Genomic DNA, 19,552 nt, shown 5'->3' with positions numbered 1-19,552 from the left:
GGGACTGAATTTTAACTTTAATCTTAATATAAAGAGCCACATGTGGCTGGTGGCTGGTGACCGACATGCAGCACTCAGCCCTGGCCCCTTCCTCCACTGTGTACAAACTACAGCCTAACATTTATTTTTTATTTTTTAGATTTATTTAATTTATTTATTTTAGTTTTTGGCTGCGTTGGGTCTTCGTTGCTCCACATGGGCTTTCTCTAGTTGCAGTGAGCGGGGGCTACTCTTCATTGTGGTGTGAGGGCTTCTCATTGCGGTGGCTTCTCTTGTTGCAGAGCACAGGCTCTAGGCATGTGGGCTTCAGTAGTTGTGGCTCGCGGGCTTCAGTAGTTGTGGCACACGGGCTTCAGTAGTTGTGGCTCATGGGCTCTAAAGTACAGGCTCAGTAGTTGTGGAGCACAGGCTTAGTTGCTCCGCGGCATGTGGGATCTTCCCAGACCAGGGCTTGAACCCATGTCCCCTGCATTGGCAGGCAGATTCTTAACCACTGCGCCACCAGGGAAGCCCCAGCCTAACATTTTAACCTCAGCCTTCAACACCCAAACGCAGAGTGGTGACCTGGACCAGGCAAGCCACGGGGCCTTTGGATAGAGGGAGAGACTTGCAGGCACTTACTGAAACGTGCCTCCCTCCCCAACTATCAGGATGGATGGCAAAAAGGAGTCTTCTGTGAGTAGCTGTCCAAACTAAAACAGGCCATAGATGCATTGCAGGTTGAGGCTCCAGGATCCAAATACCCAGGCCCTTTTGTATCAGGTAGGAACATTTTACTCCCCTTCTAGGGCCGGCAGCCACAGCACTGGGTCCCTGCTACTCTGAAACCAGACTGGAATTCACATCCAAGTGGAGCTGCTCTAGAGAGGGCAGCCCAGGGCTACATGAATAATGGATGAGCCACACTGCCTGCTCTGAGAGGCCACTCTCCCTTCCAGGATCCCGGAACCCTGAAGGAGGGGGCACCCTCCTTTCTCATCCACGGCAGGGCTGGCCCAGGCCAGAGCCTGAGAGGGGTCGTCGGGGCAGGCTTTGTCCCAGCCCCAGCACAGACCTCCGCCCTCCAGGATTGGACAGCAGAAGGGCCTCCCCGGCCCTCCACATCGGCTGCATCTGGGATTTGGGATTCGGGAGCCCCATGACTGGCCCTGAAGATGGCTTCCCCCCCCCCCGGAAGGTGCAAGCTAGCTGGAACCATCCAGATCCCCTACGGGGTCAACAAAGAGGCCAGGAAAGCAGCAGGGGGCCTGGGCTGGGAGCCAGGAGGGCAGAGACCAGCCCCAGGCTGGGAGTCCTTGGTGGGAGCTGGGACTCACCACACTGGCCTGTCACCTTTACTAAGAGTGGTGGTGCCGTCTTTGGTTAGAGAGCCTGTGGTCTAGAGAGGACAGTCTGAGAAGGACTGGGACATACAGTAGTGTCTTAGAGCAGACCTGAGATGAGGTGACCCCAGACCCCAGGAAGCACCCACCCAGTGGGTGGGAGTGAGGCAAGGCAGGTGTTTTGGACTGAATTGTGTCCCCCTCAAAATTCATATGTGGAAGCCCTAACCCCCAATGTGACTGTGTTTGGAGACAGGGCCTTTAGGGAGGTAATTAATGTTAAGTGAGGTCATAAGGTGAGGCCCTAATCTTATAGGACTGGTGTCTTTATGTTATGGAGTCCAAGCTCATTGCTCACCACACGACAGACCAATAAATCAAGAGACTAGTTTTGGGGGCAAGGAATAGCAACTTTATACAGAAAACCAGCAGACCAAGAAGATGATGGACTAGTGTCCCAAAGAACCATTTTACCCGATTTAGAATTCAGGCTTCTTTTATGCTAAAAGGAGAGTGGGTGTGGCTGGTCGTTGCACACTTCTTGGTGCCAGAATCCTTTGTTCTTGCAGCTGTCCAGGGAGGTCAGGTCACAGTGTTCCTGTAAACCTCCAACAAGACAAGTGTTATTCTCTGTTCTGCAACTTTTTGTCTCTGTATGAATGGAAAAGTGCTATACCTTGAGAATGTATATTTCAGGCTATAGGCAACTGGTAGCAAAAGGTTAAAGTAAAAAGAAACAGATCCAATGTGGACTCAGATTTGTTCTTCCCTAGTACACTTACAATAACTCTCCCCCCCAGCAGCACCCTTAGCACAGAGAAGAGGCCATGTGAGGACACAGTGAGAAGGCAGCTGTCTGCAAGCCAGAAAGAGAGGCCTCACCAGACACCAACCCTGCTGACAGCTTGATCTCAGACTCCCAGACTCCAGAACTGTGAGTACATAAATTTCTGTTGCTTAAGCCACTTAGTCTGTGGTGTTTGCTGTCAAGCCAGTTGCCCCTGTGGGCAATGGAGGTTGACCTACTGAAGAACTCTCTGGAATGTGGCACAGGCCAGAGTCACCCACCTGAGAGGACAGGGGAAGCTCAGGCATTTATCCTCTAACTCCTGGCAGTCGCTGGGTGAGGGTGACCCTCAGGAGGCGATAATGCCCAGCTATGAGCAGCTTCAAGGAAAGCCTTCAGGCAGACAGGGAAGTGCAGATGCTGTCAGCTGGCTCTCAGGCTGGAGTCCACTGAGAAGTATATCCCAGGGGATCTGGGCAGGCTCTGCCCAGCAAAATCTGCATCTGGCAGCCTAGTTAACTTGGGAGCCTGGTGAGAATTACAATGCACAAATGGCCTGGCTGAGAGAGTCTAACAAGGAGGCTGAGTTACTGGGGGGTGAGGCACCCAGGCTCTAGCAACAGTGGGAAGCTGTTACGAGCTCAGGGCAGAGGGACCAAGTGATGGGAGCCCAGAGGGCAGGGAGCTGTAGGGGCACTGCCAGGCAGGAGGAGAATGCCAGAGGCACAGCCAGGCGGGGTGGCGGGGCGATAAATACCCCAACCTCTCCTCCCACGTTGGCTTAGGCCACAGAGCAGATGAACCATGGCAGTGGTGTGCTGGTAAATGTTTAACAACCGACTCTCTGGTATAGGGGAGCCCTGATGTGTAGCATCTGTCAATTTCTGTGATGAATATACTTCCACCAAGGCCTATTAAACGCTGCCAAAAGGTTGGTGCAAACTGTCCTGGGTTTTCTTAGATTCTGCATGTGTCTATTTGTCATCTCTTAATCATGGGGCCAAACTAATAGTCAAATTGTTTACACCGCCCCTGTGGCCTAGCTTTCACGGGCATGCGAAAATCATATTACAAACCTTCTAACAATCCCAAGTCCAGACCCCCAACCATCTCCTTTATCTAACTCTCACCCACCAACCCAGTACTTCCTCTGCCCTAAATCACCAGACGTCTAGAGACCACCTTGTAGCTCAGACCCTGCCACCATTATTCAAACTAGCCAATCCTAGGCTGTTCGCCGGCCCTGCCTTTCCCCCGAGGATCGCAATAAAGGATGTGGCCTGTGCTTTCCCCTTCCTCTTGCTTCTGCCTCCTGACTCTGGTGCTTTCCCACCGGGCCCTGCATGGATGTGTGCCTCTGTTCCAGGGGAAATGTGAGTAACAATAAACTTCCTTTTAATGGCATTATCCTCACCCTGTTGTCACTCAGTCAGCTTTATCATTTAAGACCCGGCACAGGTCACAGACCCACGGGACAGCGAGGTCACAGAAGCCAAGAAAGCAAAGAAAAGGCTTTTCAGAAAGGAGGTAACGGCCAAGCATGCTGGACGCTGCCAAGGGCACAGCGAGGTGACCGGAAACGCCCGTTCATTCTGGACACCCAGAGCTCGGAGGTGACTTTGTCATGAGTGATTTCGGCAGGGGCAGCAGACGGCGGGCGCAGAGAGGGATGGATTCAGCAAGGGCAGGGAGCTGATCGAGAGTCTGTGCTCTGACAGGGAGCCCAGAAACAGGGCCGAGCTGGGAGGAGAGGGGAGGTCAAGGCAGGGTTGTGTAAGCTGGGAGATGCTTATGCACATTTGCCAGCTGGCAAGAAGAGCCTGGGAGGGAGGGCGGGGTTGCAGGTCCCCCCTTCAGTGCCTTCCCACACAGGCTGTGCTGAAGCTCCCCTGAAGACCATGAATAAATGATTAAAGATCGACATCGATCCACAGACCTGAGGCCCATTTTATTTCTGACTCCTGTCTTTCCAGTGGTTGCTCTGAATGGATATTAAGAAGGCAACCCCTGGACCCTAATAAAAATAGCAGCCTCCCTCCACTTGTGAAACTCTTGAAACCCATTTCCCAATGTCCTTTTCCAGCTGGTGGCTCTTCTCACCCTGGCCATGGCCCATTTGCAGAGAAGGGTGGGGCAGTGGCCTGTCCCCACTGCTGCCCTAATTCTGGCTGGCAGGAGCTGGTGGGAGGCGGGGAGAGGGATCGCAGAAGGATGGGGCTAGATGGAGAGATCGTCTGTAACAGCGAGAGATCCTTTGTCTCGAGGAAATTTGGACACTTTTGACAAGAGGCTTTTTTCTTTTTTTTTCAGAGTATGTCTTCGAGAAGGTTTCTCTTCAAAAGACCAGGGCACGTCTGAGGCATTCTCTTCCCCCCCCCGCACCCCCCACCCCCGCACTACAAGGCCATAAATTTCCCTCCCTAATCTCCTCTCCTGCTCTGTGAGTTACAGAAGCTCCTGGGTCATTTATCATTCATCATTATCACAGTGACACATCCAGCCATCTAATTCATTGTCTCCCAGCGCTAACTTCATCTCCTTCCTTGAATACTCACCCGGCTGGAATCTCTTCTGACAAACTCCTGGCACCGCTCTGGCATTATCTTCCCCCAAACAGGCACGATCCTTTTAGAACTTTATTGGCGATCTCTTAAAAGAGCCCTTCAGAAACAGTCGGGGCCTCAGTGTATCACGGATCACTTAGCACTTAGGGAGGACAAATGACTCAGCGTGACTGCCTGTTCTCGCTGTACTGCCAAGGAAATTCAAGGCGCCACCTCCGAGGTCTCCCCGGGGCCAGAGAAGGCACCCAACATGTCCCCTGGCTCATAAGTGACCCCACTGACTGCCTCATCCGTGGACTGTCTGGGGAGGGTGGAGGATGAAGCCAGCGTCCTGGATTCCCACAGGTGGGCTGGGAAGCGCTGTGTGTTCTCAGATCCCCTCCTGTCGCCCCACAGCTGGTTCCCACCCAAGTGATGCCCCCAAACTTCACCCCATCAAAACCTGCCCTCCCTATTTATTTCTGTTCCTTTTAGGGACCTGCCTCTGCTCGCTGACCTAAGGCAGTGCTGTCCTGTTGCACATTCTGCGATGATGGAGGATGATATTCTCTATCTGCGCCATCCAGTACGGTGGCCACTGGCCACGCGAGGCTCTTGAGCACTTGCCATGTGGCTCACACAATCGAGAACTTCATTTTTAACCTCATTTAATTTTAAGTTAACATTAAATAGCCACACATGGCCAGTGGTGACCAGTTGGAGAGGCAGGTCTAAGGGGGAGGGGGGACTTATCTGTTCATCCAGCACGTCGACTCTCCTGGAAAACAGTCCGACTAACACCCACCAAGTTCCTGCCACATGCTGGGCTGTGGGCTGGGTGTGTTCTGTTCATTGTCTCACTTCATTGTCGTGACAACCAGGTGAGGTAGGTACCATTATATCCCATTTTACAGACGATAAGACTGAAGCCGGGGGAAGGAAGGTAAGCCAAGTGGCTAAGAAGGGATTCAGAGGTTGGCAGTCCAAGAGGGTGTCTAGGGGAATGTGGGCAGGCTTTCTCCACCACACGGGGTCCCTGTGATAGGCTTGGCTCCCAGACTGTCTCGCCTCGCTGGGTCTCCTGAGGAAGGTGTCGCTGGATGAAAAGCAGAGATACATCATTTTAGCAGGATCACACAGACTCCCACTGCATGCAGATGTGAAAAGTGTAGCCTCTTTATTCCTCTATAAATATTCTCTATAAGGTAATCTGATCTTCCTCCCAGACCCCCTTGTAGCTGGAGGAAGGGGAAGGGAAGAAGAAAACAAAATTTCGTCTAATTTTGTAAACACGGCATCCTTCCATAATCTAAATAGTCTCTGTAGTCTCTTCAGGGTTTCTCTGCCCTCGGCCCACCAGAAGTCCCCCCCACCCTTCAAGGTGGTATCTGGCTAATGTGGACGGTGGGTAGTTTTATGACCTGGTAGCCCCAGGGGAAAGGGGCCCTGGACCCTATCGCATCCTCGGATGAACATGTGGCCGGTGTCTGCTAAGAAGAACTGGCTACGTAATTCTCAGGGCTCAGAGCCAAAGGAAAATGTGGGGTACTTGGTTCAAACACTGCTGCGCATTTCAAGATGGTGACAGCAGAGCATTAAACCAAGCACATGCCCTTCTGAGCACAGGCCCTGTGGACTGCACAGGCCACACACCCACAAAGCTGGCCCTGCTCCCAGGGTCTGTGTGCAGACCTGCCACTTGTGAGGGTCCATCGCTGGGTGAAGGGGTGAGGGAGGTCTGTTCTCCTGGGGCCTGGTCAGAGCTGCAGTCGACCCTGACCTTTCTCGCCTCTGGGAGGGGTGCTGTGCCCCATCCCCGACCAGGGCCCAGGAGGTCAGGCCTGCAGCCCACGTATCCCTGCCCACAGGTCCCAACCCCAGGTCAAGGCAGAAGTCCAGCTTCCTCATCCTTCTCAAGGGAGTGTATTTCTGGTTCTGCCCACGTCACATAACAGGGGCACTTGGAGGAGGGGGAGGGACTCAGGGCTTTCCCTCTTCCTACCAGCTGGGGCAGGGCCGCCTGGGAGGCCACCTCCCCCCTTCCCAGATCCTGAAAAGAAAGTGAAACAGAAGCCCCTGTGTAATGCCCCCACCCACGTGCACCTCCAGTACCAGGAGAGGCGTGTATGAATGACACAGCTCAGCTCCCTGTGCCCACGCCCCACTTCCTGCAAAAGCCACTGGGCTTGAAGGGGCAAATTTCCCTGATTCAGACCACCAGGCCTGCTTCTAGATCTACTAAAGGAGGAGCTGAAGTAATTTCCAGAATTCTTACCTCTCTTGACCTAATCTGTATCTTGCTGCAGACTTGAAAATCCTATTTCATGCATCATATTAACTCTCCTCCTGTTTGCAGAGCTGCTATAACGGCCTCAGTCCCCTACCCTGCCTCCCAAGAGACTGACGCGGCTTTGTGTTCACATCCTAGGAGTCTTGAGCGGTCAGCAGACCAATCTCACAAAGTCAAGGGCCGGAAGGAGAGGAGGCGTGGCCCGTGGTACACACGCTATATGGAGACCTCCCTGCCTGTGTGGGTTCCCTGTGCTGGAGGCGGCAGGATGGGAGATTCAGAGGCTTCCCCTTCTCAGGTCAGATCTGAAAGAGGAACAGGTGTGAATTTAGCAAAGGTGAGTGGAGATGAGCAGGTGCACGGAAAGGGGGCGGGGGCACATGGTGAGGCGTGGGCAGGTACCTGCCCTGTCTTAAAGGAGCAGCCATCAGCTCTGGCTCACATCTGTCGCAGGGGGAATGCCCACCCACTAATGTTTTTATGGATTTTTATGTGTTTAATGTTGACAAATTATTCCAAATTTTAAAAAAATCATAAAACAATGTGCGTACATCAGGTAGGAACCAAACAAAGCGTGTTTTCTGGCTGAATCTAACCATTAAAAGAATAGAAGGAAGACTGGATTCTGGGAATTGGGGCATGGGATTAGGCCATCAGGGCAGATCTTACAGGGTTATAGTTATATTCTGGGAGAGATGTATTCTCACTACTTGGAAACTGTGACATGGTCTTAAACAGGGTAAAGGCGCCTCCAGTTTTGCATCGTGAAGAGACCCCAGTGGTTGGCACATGGAGCCTGGGTTGAAGGGGAGAAAGTACCCTTGGGAAGGCCATTTAGGAGAGAGTTAATAAGGCAGGAGCAGTGAGCAAGGAGAGAGATTTAGAAGGTAACATTGATGGGACTTAGAGATAGACAATCATTAAATAAGCCAATAGTTTATTCCCTGGCACAGTCCAAAACTATACATTAAAATCAATGCCAGAATTCATTGACATATACACACTACCAAATGTAAAATAGATAGCTAGTGGGAAGCAGCCTCATAGCACAGGGAGATCAGCTCGGTGCTTTGTGACCACCGAGAGGGGTGGGATAGGGAGTGTAGGAGGGAAATGCAAGAGGGAGGGAATATGGGGATATATGTATACATATAGCTGATTCACTTTGTTATACAGCAGAAACTAACACAACATTGTAAAGCAATTATACTCCAATAAAGATGTTAAAAAAAAAATCAATGCCAGAATTGACAGGTATGTCAATCAACGGGAACTCTCATTCCTGGCTGATGGGAATGTACAATGTACACCCACCTTGGATTACAGTCTGACAGTTTCCTTAGAAAGTTAAGGATACACTTGCCATATAACCTAGTCTTTTCACTCTTAGATGTTTACCCAAGAGAAATGACATCTTATGTCCACACAAAGTCTCATACACCTGTCTATAGCAGCTTGGTTCAAAATAGCCAAAGCTGGAAACAATCAAAATGTCCATCAATGAGTGAATGGATAAAGAAATTGTGGTATATCCATTCAGTGGAATACTACTCAGCAAGAAAAAGGAACAAACTGTTGATATATAACAGTGTGAATTTCGCTCCACTAAATGGAGCGGAAAAAAAAAATTCATACTGTATAACTTCATAACTTCATACTGTATAACAGTTCTGTGGCTTTTTTAAAATGGATTTTATTTTGGTAACAGAAGCTTTTATTTCCAAGTCTTCTTTATATAAAATTCTTAAAAAATGCAGAGTAATCAAAAGATTGATCAGTGCCTGGGGATAGGAAGGGGAAGGATGAATTACAAAGGAGCATGAGGAAACTTGGGGGGGAGCATGATGGAAATGTTTATCTTGAGTATAGTGATGGATATATAAATATATATGTCAAAATGGATCAAATAGTACACTTTATGTAGGGTTTCACATACTTCAATTATACCCAAATAAAATTGGGGAAAAAAAATTAACTCAAGGAACTGGAATAAAACATTCCTAGAAGGGAGAGTCCCACCTCCACACTGGCCCTGCATTTCCATGTCTTTTAAGCCAACTCTAATTTTAGATAGAAAAGAAAAAGAAGGGGAAAAAAGACACCAAAGTGAGATGTTGCTTTACAAAGGTGTTGGAAATACATTAAACACTAAGATGTTACCATAATAAATTAAACGAATAATTTCAGGTCTGTCTTGCCACATATTTAAAAATATTTAAAATTAACAAGGGCAGAGAAAGCTAATGTTGAGCCAATAATTTTAATGAATATATCCCATTATGTTCTAATGAGTGGCTTTTTTTAAATGGATTTTATTTTGGTAACAGAAGCTTTTATTTCCAAGTCTTCTTAAAGGAGCTTTCCTATTACATATTTTTAAAGTACAATTGGAAGAGAGCAGTCCGTTTTAAATCATTATATTACAGTGTGACCACAGGGCAGAGGCTTGGAAGTTAGCCGATGCTTAGGTTGATTCCCAGTTCTGTTTCTTGTTTATTCTGAGGCCTTGGACAGTCCCTGTGCCTGCAGAGCCTCAGTTTTCCCATTTGTAATGTGGAGGTAATGACCCCTCACCTCCAGGTGGCACAACATGCTATAGAGTCTGAGCATGGATTTCTTCTCTATACAGGAGTAGCTGATAATTATTAGATTTTATACTCAGTCCTAAAACTGCTATCTCCCAAAAGGATATTCAAAGCGAGAAAACTGTAATGCTCGCTCCCTTCATTCAAGTCTGAATGTTGATCATACAATGAACTGGACCCTTCTGGATGCATCCTAAACCATTCTCAAAATAATCCCTCTTTCCGTTCCTCACCCGCCAGGCAGCTGAGCTGCAACTTGACAAAACATGAGGCTAGTCCTCTTTTACAGCCAGACGTTCATCTGCAGGCTCCTTGGCATACCAGTCCCTCCAAGTTATTTTACTATTTCCAAGAAGCCGTAACTGAGCCTTTTTATATACCTTCTGTTGTCATAGGAGCGATCACATGTAAAGCATGTCAACCAAGTAGGAGAAAGTCATCTTTCATCTAGTTTACTGTTTCCTTGAGACAGCCAGTCTCTGGGTCTGGTCAGTTGGCAGCTTTGATGGGGTTATTGAACACGGCTTTTCAAATAAAGAAAACCTGGAGAATGTGGGAGATCCTTTTTTTGGTCAGTTCAGCCCAGGGTTTGGGGTAGAAGGAAGTTTCTCTCACCACGTGGGGGTCTGGTGGGCCCCATGCAGGCCTGCAGCTGGTCCTGGGCTCACGCAGCCAAGGTGCGGAGCTTGGCCTAGATGCTAAGCACAGAGACAGCTGTGCTGGTTCTCAGCCACCTTTCCCTCTGTGGCTTCCCCTTCCTGTGGTTTCAGAACAGGACCCCAACTCCCTGTCCAAGCTCAAGGTTTCCTCCCCATTTTCCTGTCACATCTCCTTGTTCCAAAGAGGCAGATCTCAGTCTCCCAGTCTTTAAAATGGGGATAGAAACAATGCCAGCATGAATTTTTTGCCTTTCATTTGTTTTTTGTTGTTTTGTTTCGTTTATTTATTTATTTATTTATGGCTGCGTTGGGTCTTCGTTGCTGTGCACGGGCTTTCTCTAGTTGCTGTGAGCAGGGGCTACTCTTCGTTGCAGTGCGCGGGCTTCTCATTGCAGTGGCCTCTCTTGTTGTGGAGCACGGGCTCTAGGCACACGGGCTTCAGTAGTTGTGGCTCGCGGGCTCTAGAGCGCAGGCTCAGTAGTTGTGGCGCACGGGCTTAGTTGCTCCACGGCATGTGGGATCTTCCCAGACCAGGGCTCGAACCCGTGTCCCCTGCATTGGCAGGCGGATTCTTAACCACTGCGCAACCAGGGAAGTCCCTTTCATTTAATAAGGATCAACTCAGACGGTGGCATGAACACGGCTGGTAAATTACCCAGAGGTGAGCCGCTGCTGTTACTAACATTCCTCCTTCTTGTCAGGAGCCGCTAGCTCGCCCCTTCCCGCCCCAGGCCCGGCGACGTGCACATCAACAATCCTTGTTTGCAGACTGCATCCTGCAGAAGCACTCCTGCAGGGAGCCTCCTCGACCCCAGAATCGTTTAACGACTCAGGAGCGCCAGGCTTCCCCCAGGCATCTCCTGCCTTCCTGGAGGGACGCCCCGAATCCCCCAAAAGTTCTGAAAAGTAATTTCAGTCTCATTAATTCTGGAAACAAACAACGGCAGAGGGAGAAGGAAGATGATGAGCAGAATTAAAGGACAAAGCAGAAGGGGACCCAAGGTACCTGGGGTTGGGGAGAGTGAGGGAGGGGGTGTGAGGTGGGTGCAGCGACCCCACACTCGGTGCAGACTGGGACAGGCAGGTGAAGGGTGCAAGAGGAGTGGTGCTGGGGCGTGGTCAAGGCGGGGCCAGGGTGGGCGGGGCCCACAGGAATGGGGCCTGGATGCACAGGTCAGGAGTAAGGGGAGGATGGGGAGGGGACTGGGCGGGGCAGGGTCCAGCTGGGACTACATCTTCCAGGATGACTGAGTTATCCAGAAAAAGAAACAAGGGGAAGAACATACCAGATGGAGACAACAGCATATCCATGTGTAATGGGTTGAACTGTGTCCCCCCAAATTTTATATGTTGCAGTCCTAACCCCCAGCACCTCAGAATGTGCCTATATGTGGAAATAGGGTCCTTGTAGATGTAATTAGTTAAGATGAGGTCATTAGTGTGGGCTCTAGTCCAATATGACCTGTGTCCTTATATGGGGAAAATGTGGACCCAGGGACAGTCACACCAGGAGATGCCATGGGAAGGTACACGGGGAGAAGATGGCCATCTACAAGCCCAGGAGAGAGGCCTAGAACAGATCCTCACAGCCCTTGGAAGGAACTGACCCAGCCCACACCTTGATCTTGGACTTCTGGTCTCCCGAACTGTGAGACAATAAATGTATGTTGTTTAAGCCATCCCATCTGTGGTACTTTGTTACAGCAGCTCTAGCAAATTAATACACAAACTAAGTCACAGAGACCCAAAAATGTGTGGTGAGGGGAGAGTGCAGACAGTTTGTAGCAAAGTAGGAAGTAGGAATGGGGGCAGGTGAAGCTCTGGAGGCGGGGGGCTCAGAGGGCCACGTTTAGGAGTTTGAGGTTTATCTTTGGTCAGTGGAGAGGCATGGAGGCCTTCAAGCTGGGAACGAAGGTGGTCAGTTTGGGCTTTAGGAGACTCACCCTGGCTGCAGAGTGGAGGAGACTGCCACAGCCATGTGAGCAAGAGATGGAGTTCCAGGGCAGGGAGTAGAGAGAAGAGAGCAGCCCCAGGAGAGTGCAGGCATTCTCATCCACAGGACGCCACAGGGGCCAGCAGGGTGGGGTGAGGAATGTATCACTTTGCTCAAGATGACTTAACAAAGTCCACAGACTGGGCAGCTTCAATAACAGACATTATTTTCTCCCAGTTCTGGAGGCTGGAAGTCTAAGATCAAGGTGTCAGCAGGGTTGATGTCTTCCGAGGAGGCCTCTCTCCATGGCTTGTAGATGGCCGTCGTCTCCCTGTGTCTTCACGTGGTCTTCCTTCTCAGTGTGTCTGTGTCCTAATCTCCTCTTCTTATAAAGACCCCAGTCCTATTGGGTGAGGGCCCACCCATATGACCTCGACTTAATATTTTTTTCAATTCAAATGTACATTTATTGAGCCCACATTAAACGGGACCTGGTTAAGAAATGACCCTCTCCTCATCTGTGTACAATGCCCTGCTGTTTCTCCTTGGCTGGGTACATCCTATTTCACTAGTCTTCCACAAACATGCAGTCTTCCAGAATGGAGACTTCTGGGCAGAAGTTCAGAATCTTCTTAGAAGTGATGGGCAGCAGAGTGGTGGTCACAGCTAGTGGAGACTTTGCTTCATTTGAAGCCTGCCTGGAAACAGACTCGTGGCTTCCCGTGGAGGGGCCGGCCCGGGCTGGGCTGGCGCTCCAGTCATGGGCTTCTTGGAATAAACAACACTGATATCTGCATGATCTCCACTCACAAAGTGTAAATGGAATTGTAATTGGCTGTTGGCCCCCTTGGCTTCTTCCCCAAAGCTGAGGGTAGTTGACTCCACATCCGTAGAGAATTCGAAAGCCTGTGTGTGTTCTCCAAACACATATCAGGGGCCGCCTCCAGGGGTGGCATGAGGAAAGTCACAGCCGGGACAAACAGGGCAGAGAAGACCAGGGCCTTCCTGAGTGAACGTGGTGCCAGCGGAAAGCCGGCAGGGAGGGCAGCCCTGGAGCGTGCTGGACGAACCTTCAGCTGGGCTTGTACAGAAACTTCGGCTCCTTTCCCAGCTGGCTGTCAACCTCATTTTAATGTAATTACCTCTTTAAAGACCCTATCTGCAAATAGAGTCACATTCTGAGTTGCTGGAGGCTAGGACTTCAACATATGAATTGGGAGGATTCGGTATACAATTCAGCCCATAACAAAGGGATACCCACGTTTCTGTGGCAGTTTTCACTTCAAACCCATGGCTCATACACACTAATATATATAAAATAGATAATCAACAGGGACCTACTGTATAGCACAGGGAGCTCTACTCAATACTCTGTAATTACCTATGTGGGAAAAGAATCTAAAAAAGAGTGGAATATGTATATGTATAACTGATTCACTTTGCTGTACAGCAGAAAGTAACACAACATTGTAAATCAACTATACTCCAATAAAAATTAAAAAGAAAAAAAACCCACAGCTCACTGTGAGACATCAGAGAGAGCCCAGGACAGGCCAGCTGCTCCCCTAGCCTGGCCCTCCCAAGGTGACCATTTTCCTTGGGAATGCATTACTGTCTGGGCTTGGCCTTCTCCTGCAGGCTCAAAATCTAATTTCCATTCCTTCGAGTGATATTTATGGCGCTGGCTCTGCACCAGACATGATTTTGTGGGCACAGTGAATGGTTCCATCTCTCTTGGGGGTGAGCGGGCATGAACCAAGTTCAAAGAAAGTGATAAATAAAAACCATGATGTCAATTTAATGATTTGCCCTGAGAAATACAGTTATCAGATGTGCAGGTTGACAGGACAGCACCCTCTCTCCCTCTGGCAGGCTCTAAGGAGAGCCAGACAACCGTCTGCTGGCCACTTTGGTGGAAAGACCTCCTTCCACACCATCTGCACTCTCCTGTCCGGCAGGCAGGCCTCCAGGAGAATGACTGTGATGCCCACAAATTCACCTGATTAGCCTGGAACCAGAACAAGGAGAGTGAGGTAAACTCGGGCGGGGGTTCTGGGTCTAGGCAGCCGGAGGCTCCCTCTCCCACGCCACGGATCAGCCTTGGCAGACAACCTGGATGCCAGAGCCAGGATGCCTCCTCCCTGGCCCCAGCTGGACGGCTCTGCCCACAGCTGTCTCCAGGCCCCGGCTTACCAGCCCCTTCTCGCTATGTGATATTTCTCCCAACAGGATATGATTCAATTGGCCAGGTTTCCATCAACTGAAATTGCAAACCCACGCCTGGCTGCCTCTGGGCAACTGCCCCCAAATCCCGGAGCACAGGAGTCCTGGGTCTTTCCAAATCCTCCTGCCTCTCATTTACTCACAGATCTTGGGTCCCACTGCAGGCAGACCCAGCCAAGACAGAGATATGACTTTTCTAGTCAGCCTTGTTTTCCAGGGGCAGATTTTCGGTAAAGCTAACAAAGCCCCAGTGTCAGGACCCCTCCTTTGCTTGGGCCCCTGGAAGAGCTGGAAGATGCTGGCAGTCATAGAGTGTTCTAGGTGGGGAGAGAAGTCAGCTTGGATTCAGCAAACATGTCTCATAAATTGCCTAAAGGCATTGCAGAAGAAAAAGACCTAGATTCCCAGGGCTCCCGGTACTTGGTGGTGATTTCCTTTTTCACTGTAAATCAACATTTGCTTTCATACCTAAATCCATATTGTATTTATGTATCCTTTCTCTCAAAGAGAATCCCTCAAATGGGCTGAGCTTCAGGCCTCACAGACCTTGGATCCACTCCTGCTGGTTTCCCCTGAGTCCTCATCCGTAGGGTGCTGGGGATGAGGGGCTGCCCCGAGACAGGCAGCTCCATGCCTTCCAGACTCACAGGGACACTGCCCAGGAAGTGGGTTGACATCATGAGTCAGAGAAAGATCCTGAGTGTTTCAGCATACGAGCCTTCAGTGTGTAATGGACGTTGGAGCTGAGCTCTGCGCCCCCTGCACCGGGCCCTCCCCCAGAAGACCACCGTGGTTGGGAATACCTGCTTGGCTGGTGTAGCCCTGGGCTTCCTTCACATCACTGAAGGGAGAGACTGACATCTCTCAATAACACATGGCTCACGTTCCCTTCTAGGGACATTTTTCAGCTTTGGAAAAGAAAAAAACCACCTTTGAAAATTCCTTTAAAAGTTAAATCATGGCTTTTGGTGCCTCCCCCTCCAAATCAAAAACATGTATTTTTGCAAACGACAGAAACATCAGACGTCTTCCCTCCGTCATCTGTCTGGCTGACACGTTTTTCGGGACAGGCGCTTGCAAGGCTTAATTTATGTCTCTGTGTGTTTTAAGGAGCTCCGTGCTGTCATTCTGATCTGGGAGTTGCCGTGTGGCCCTGCATCTCTCAGTCTGGTCATTCGTCCTTTCCTCACCTGTGGAGAGTCCGCCCCGCCCTGCGCTTTGTTTTGTATCTGTCGGTCCCCTCCCCACCCCACCTCCCTGCAAGCCAGTCCATCTGGGACTGTTCAGGTGCCAGATCCCCCATTCAGGATAAAGTCTCTCACATATGGATGACAGCGCGGGAGGGGCAGTAGCCAGGGCCCCGTCCCCACGTGACCTGGCGGCAGGGCTCTGGACACTGCCAGCTTCACCTCCTCCAGCCTCCATCCATCCTCCCTTTCAGAGTCTGCTCCTCCCCGCAGCCGGAGTCCCTGACCCTTGCCTCCTGAGTGCACAATGGACACCCCTCCCTTTTCAAGAGCTGCACCCTCTGTGTGCAGCCATCACCAGAACTAATGCATGGTTCATAGGAGGCTCTTGGCCTGGCAGTGGGCGCCAAGGGAGAGGATCATGAGGCCCACAGAAGCACTTTGGTTCAAGGAACATTCTTTCCCTGATGCACATCTGTGCTGCCTGGAAGTGCATTAAAAAGAATCAGATGAGCTGCTACTTCTAAAATAGGTTTTGAATGTGTAAAGTGCCCAGGGAGGGCGGGGGGTGGTGCCGAGCTGACGAGGCGCTGGGGCTTCTTTCCGGCTTTGTCCCTGAAGCACAGGGCACCATGTGCCCTGCAGCGGCCCTCCTGGGCAACTGGGAAGGGGACAGGCCTGCCTCAGCAAGGGCAGGGCCACCGAGGCCTCCAAGCCTCAGCACTCTGCTCTCTCACCAAGCAATGCTCTTTCGGCTCTGTGGCTGTTTCAGGAAGAGGAACGGGTCTCTTATCCTGGCCTAACAAGGAGACCCCTCTAGAGCCTTTGCCAGAGACCCAGATTCGAGCAAAGCAGCCAAGGGGCCCGACTTCCTGGCTGGTCCCAGCTCCATCACCCACCACCTGGGGGCCTTGGGCAAGTCACCGAGCCTGGAATCAGGAAAAGTGTGCCCTCCTGACTTGAAACTCCCCAGGTGGTATCCCACCGATTTCTGATCTGCTTTTCTCTGTGCAGACCACATACTACAGGATATTCAGAAGGACCATTTGTCCTGGGGACCAGACCTACAGAGCTACGAGCCAAGGAATTCTGAATCAACAAGGCATGTAAGGCCAGGACTTGGGCACAAGGCACATGCATCAATCATGGCTTCCAGTGGTAAGTGACTGAAATCCCAACACAACTTGGTGTTGCAAAAAGAGGGAACTTATTAGCGTCTACAGGTGAAAGGTGGCTTCAGGCATAGCTGTATCCAGGCACAGAAACAATGTTGTCAAGACTCACTGCTGTTGCAGCCCAGGACTGTGCTTTCCCCTCTGTTGGCTTCACTCTCAGGCAGGCCTGGTCCCCATGGTATCTTCATGGCCTTGCCAGCCCTGTGGAAGACGGTCTCTCTTGTCCAAGGGCTCAGCTAAAGTCTCAGGCCCAGTCACTGTGACCAGGAAGATGGATTGCATAATAAACTTGGGGATGAGGGGTGTCATCACTACCCAATCCACAAGAAACGGTGGGGGGAGACCCCTAGAGGAAATTCGGAGTCATCAGAAGTCTATGGACAGCATGCTGGGAAAAGAAAAACATTAGGCATCCAACATGGAGTGAAGACAGGGACCCCGTCACTGTTCTGTGCTGTTTAGACGGATTGAGCCAATAGTTCATGGTTTGGGGTTTGTTCTCCCTGGTGGTCAGGTTAGAGGAGTGGGCGTTTGAGCTGAGCTGCCGAGAGTACAAGTTTGCCAGGTGGGCAAGGAGGGAAAAGCATTCCAAGCAGGGGGAACAGCACAAGCAAAGCCATGAGGTGTGAAAATGCAAGGCACGTTCATAACCGGTGAGCCTCATCCTTGCAGGCCTCATGCGGATGGCAGGGAGCACAGAGTGGGAAGAGCTTTCATCTGGGAGTCAGGCAGACTCAGGTGCGAACCCCAGCTCTGCCACCTGCTCTGTGAGATCTCAGCAGGTCCCTACCCCTCCCTGGGTTCTGGTTTCCTCCACAGGACGCTGATGTGTGCTGGAGATTGAGTCCCTTACGTCACTACTGTTCTCTGTGAGCTTCCACTACCTGGGATATTTGCTGGCTTTACAGTGCCACCTGCTCTACCCACCCACCTCACACACACCCACAGCTGTCACCTGGGCCTTGCCTTCCCTGCTTTACTCCGTAATGCAAAAAACTACACTTCCCAAGCTCACTTGCCCTCTGGCTTCTGGGGAAGTTTGGTTAATAGGAGGCACTAGTGCATGAAAAGATGCTCAAAGTCACTAATCATTAGAAAAATACAAATCAGCAATGAGATATCCCCTCACACCCACGAGGATGGCTGCTATTTAAAAAACAAACAGGGCTTCCCTGGTGGCGCAGTGGTTGGGAGTCCGCCTGCCGATGCAGGGGACGCGGGTTCGTGCCCCGGTCCGGGAAGATCCCACGTGCCGCGGAGCGGCTGGGCCCGTGAGCCATGGCCACTGAGCCTGCGCGTCCGGAGCCTGTGCTCCGCAACGGGAGAGGCCACAGCGGTGAGACGCCCGCGTACCGCAAAAAAAAAAAATGGTTAAGGTGGTAAATTTTATGTTATGTGTATTTTATCCAAATATTTAAAAATTGGAAAGCAGGATGAAAGAAGCCAGGGTCTGTCCCCCCACTTCTCCACATGGTTCCTTTTCCTCCACGTCTCTGGCACCTGCTGCACAGTCCCTCCCTCTGCAGCCCCAGCTCCCGAGGGTCCGTGGTTCTTGCCGTGACTCCCCCTTCCACCAAATGGCTCCAGATCCCGGGGTCCAGTAAAACCACTTCCTCCCTTGGCCTCTCCAGTCCCAGGGATGGTTGTGGCTTCCTGCATTGCTAATCCATGAGTTGCCTCACTTTACCCTTTGGCTTCTCCACTCTCTAATCATTAGAGTAACCAACAAATTCACTCTTTTTAAAAATACCCAGGTGGTTTCTCTTTCCCTAACTGGGATTGTCTGTTACACAACCTAATGAATGGCTCACGTGGCAGGCGTGGGCACAGGCCTCCCCGGCAGCAACTCCGGCAATCCCCACTGGCTGGGGTACACTGGGGGCCGAGGAAGTCCAGATGTTTGGTGCCTCTGGGACAATCTGCTCAACCAGGAACCAAACCTAAAACAGCCAGCCTGGAGTCTCAGCTTCTCTGGCAGGTGGGAACACATGAGGCAGACACTCCACGGGTGCAAAGGAGAAGTCAAAAGAAATCCACGGGACTTCCCAGGTGGTGCAGTGGTTAAGAATCCACCTGCCAGTGCAGGGGACGTGGGTTCGAGCCCTGGTCCGGGAAGATCCCACATGCCGCGGAGCAACTAAGCCCATGTGCCACAACTACTGAGTCTGCGCTCTAGAGCCCACAAGCCACAGCTACTGAGCCCGAGAGCCACAACTACTGAAGTCCGTGCACCTAGAGCCTGTGCTCCGCAACAAGAGAAGCCACCACAATGAGAAGCCCGCGCACCACGACGAAGAGTAGCCCCTGCTCGACACAACTAGAGAAAGCCTGCGCGCAGCAAGAAAGACCCAACGCAGCCAAACATAAATTAAAAAAAAAAAAAGAGAAAGAAATCCACAAGCATCCTTCAGATGGTGGTTCTGTAAGTAGCTGCAGTGTTTCATTATTTACTCCTGCTTGCAGCGGACTCAAGCCTGGGCTGGGCCCTCCTCCAACCCCACCCCACCCCCGGGCCCTCTTGTGCCCTGGGCTGGCCGTGGCGACTCCCTGGGAGGTTGGTCCATGACCCCTCAAATCCTCCTACTTCTCAGATTGGCCCCTGGTTCAAGGTCTGCGATCCTGAGCTCATCTCCCTCCGGTCCCCAGGGCCACCCACACTGTCCCCCAGGGCAGCCCTTCTGCAAAGCCAGGAGAGAGAGGAAAACCTGCCCCACTCAGGTGGGCCCCGGCCCGGCCGGATCCTGATGCTTCTTGTTGAGAGCCGCCAGCCTGCCTCCCGGGCACAGGCAGACAGCATGGAGAGGCCTCCTCACTCTGGACCGGTCAGAGAGACAGACAGCAAAGGTAA

General features: G+C 51.2%; 1 long non-coding RNA gene across 5 annotated transcripts in view; it reads left to right on the top strand.

Annotated features, from left to right (window-relative positions):
- Window positions 1-19,552, top strand: part of LOC137206659 (uncharacterized) — a 119,020-nt gene that overhangs the window by 90,628 nt on the left and 8,840 nt on the right. For 2 of the 5 annotated variants that reach the window (XR_010934787.1, XR_010934784.1), the window contains exons 6-13: window positions 2,126-2,256; window positions 2,963-3,722; window positions 4,420-7,279; window positions 10,888-11,188; window positions 13,992-14,152; window positions 16,544-16,687; window positions 18,459-19,126; window positions 19,351-19,548. This is a non-coding gene — a long non-coding RNA (uncharacterized lncRNA). Of the gene's footprint in view, window positions 1-2,125; window positions 2,257-2,962; window positions 3,723-4,419; window positions 7,280-10,887; window positions 11,189-13,991; window positions 14,153-16,543; window positions 16,688-18,458; window positions 19,127-19,295; window positions 19,549-19,552 lie in introns of all 5 variants that reach the window. The other 3 variants (XR_010934785.1, XR_010934786.1, XR_010934788.1) reach the window with 3 other exon arrangements.

This window comes from Pseudorca crassidens, chromosome 15, assembly GCF_039906515.1.
Source record: "Pseudorca crassidens isolate mPseCra1 chromosome 15, mPseCra1.hap1, whole genome shotgun sequence".
NCBI classification, from domain to species: Eukaryota; Metazoa; Chordata; class Mammalia; order Artiodactyla; family Delphinidae; genus Pseudorca; species Pseudorca crassidens.
Note: the sequence above shows the minus strand (reverse complement) of the source record. Positions and strands in the feature narration are given on the sequence as shown.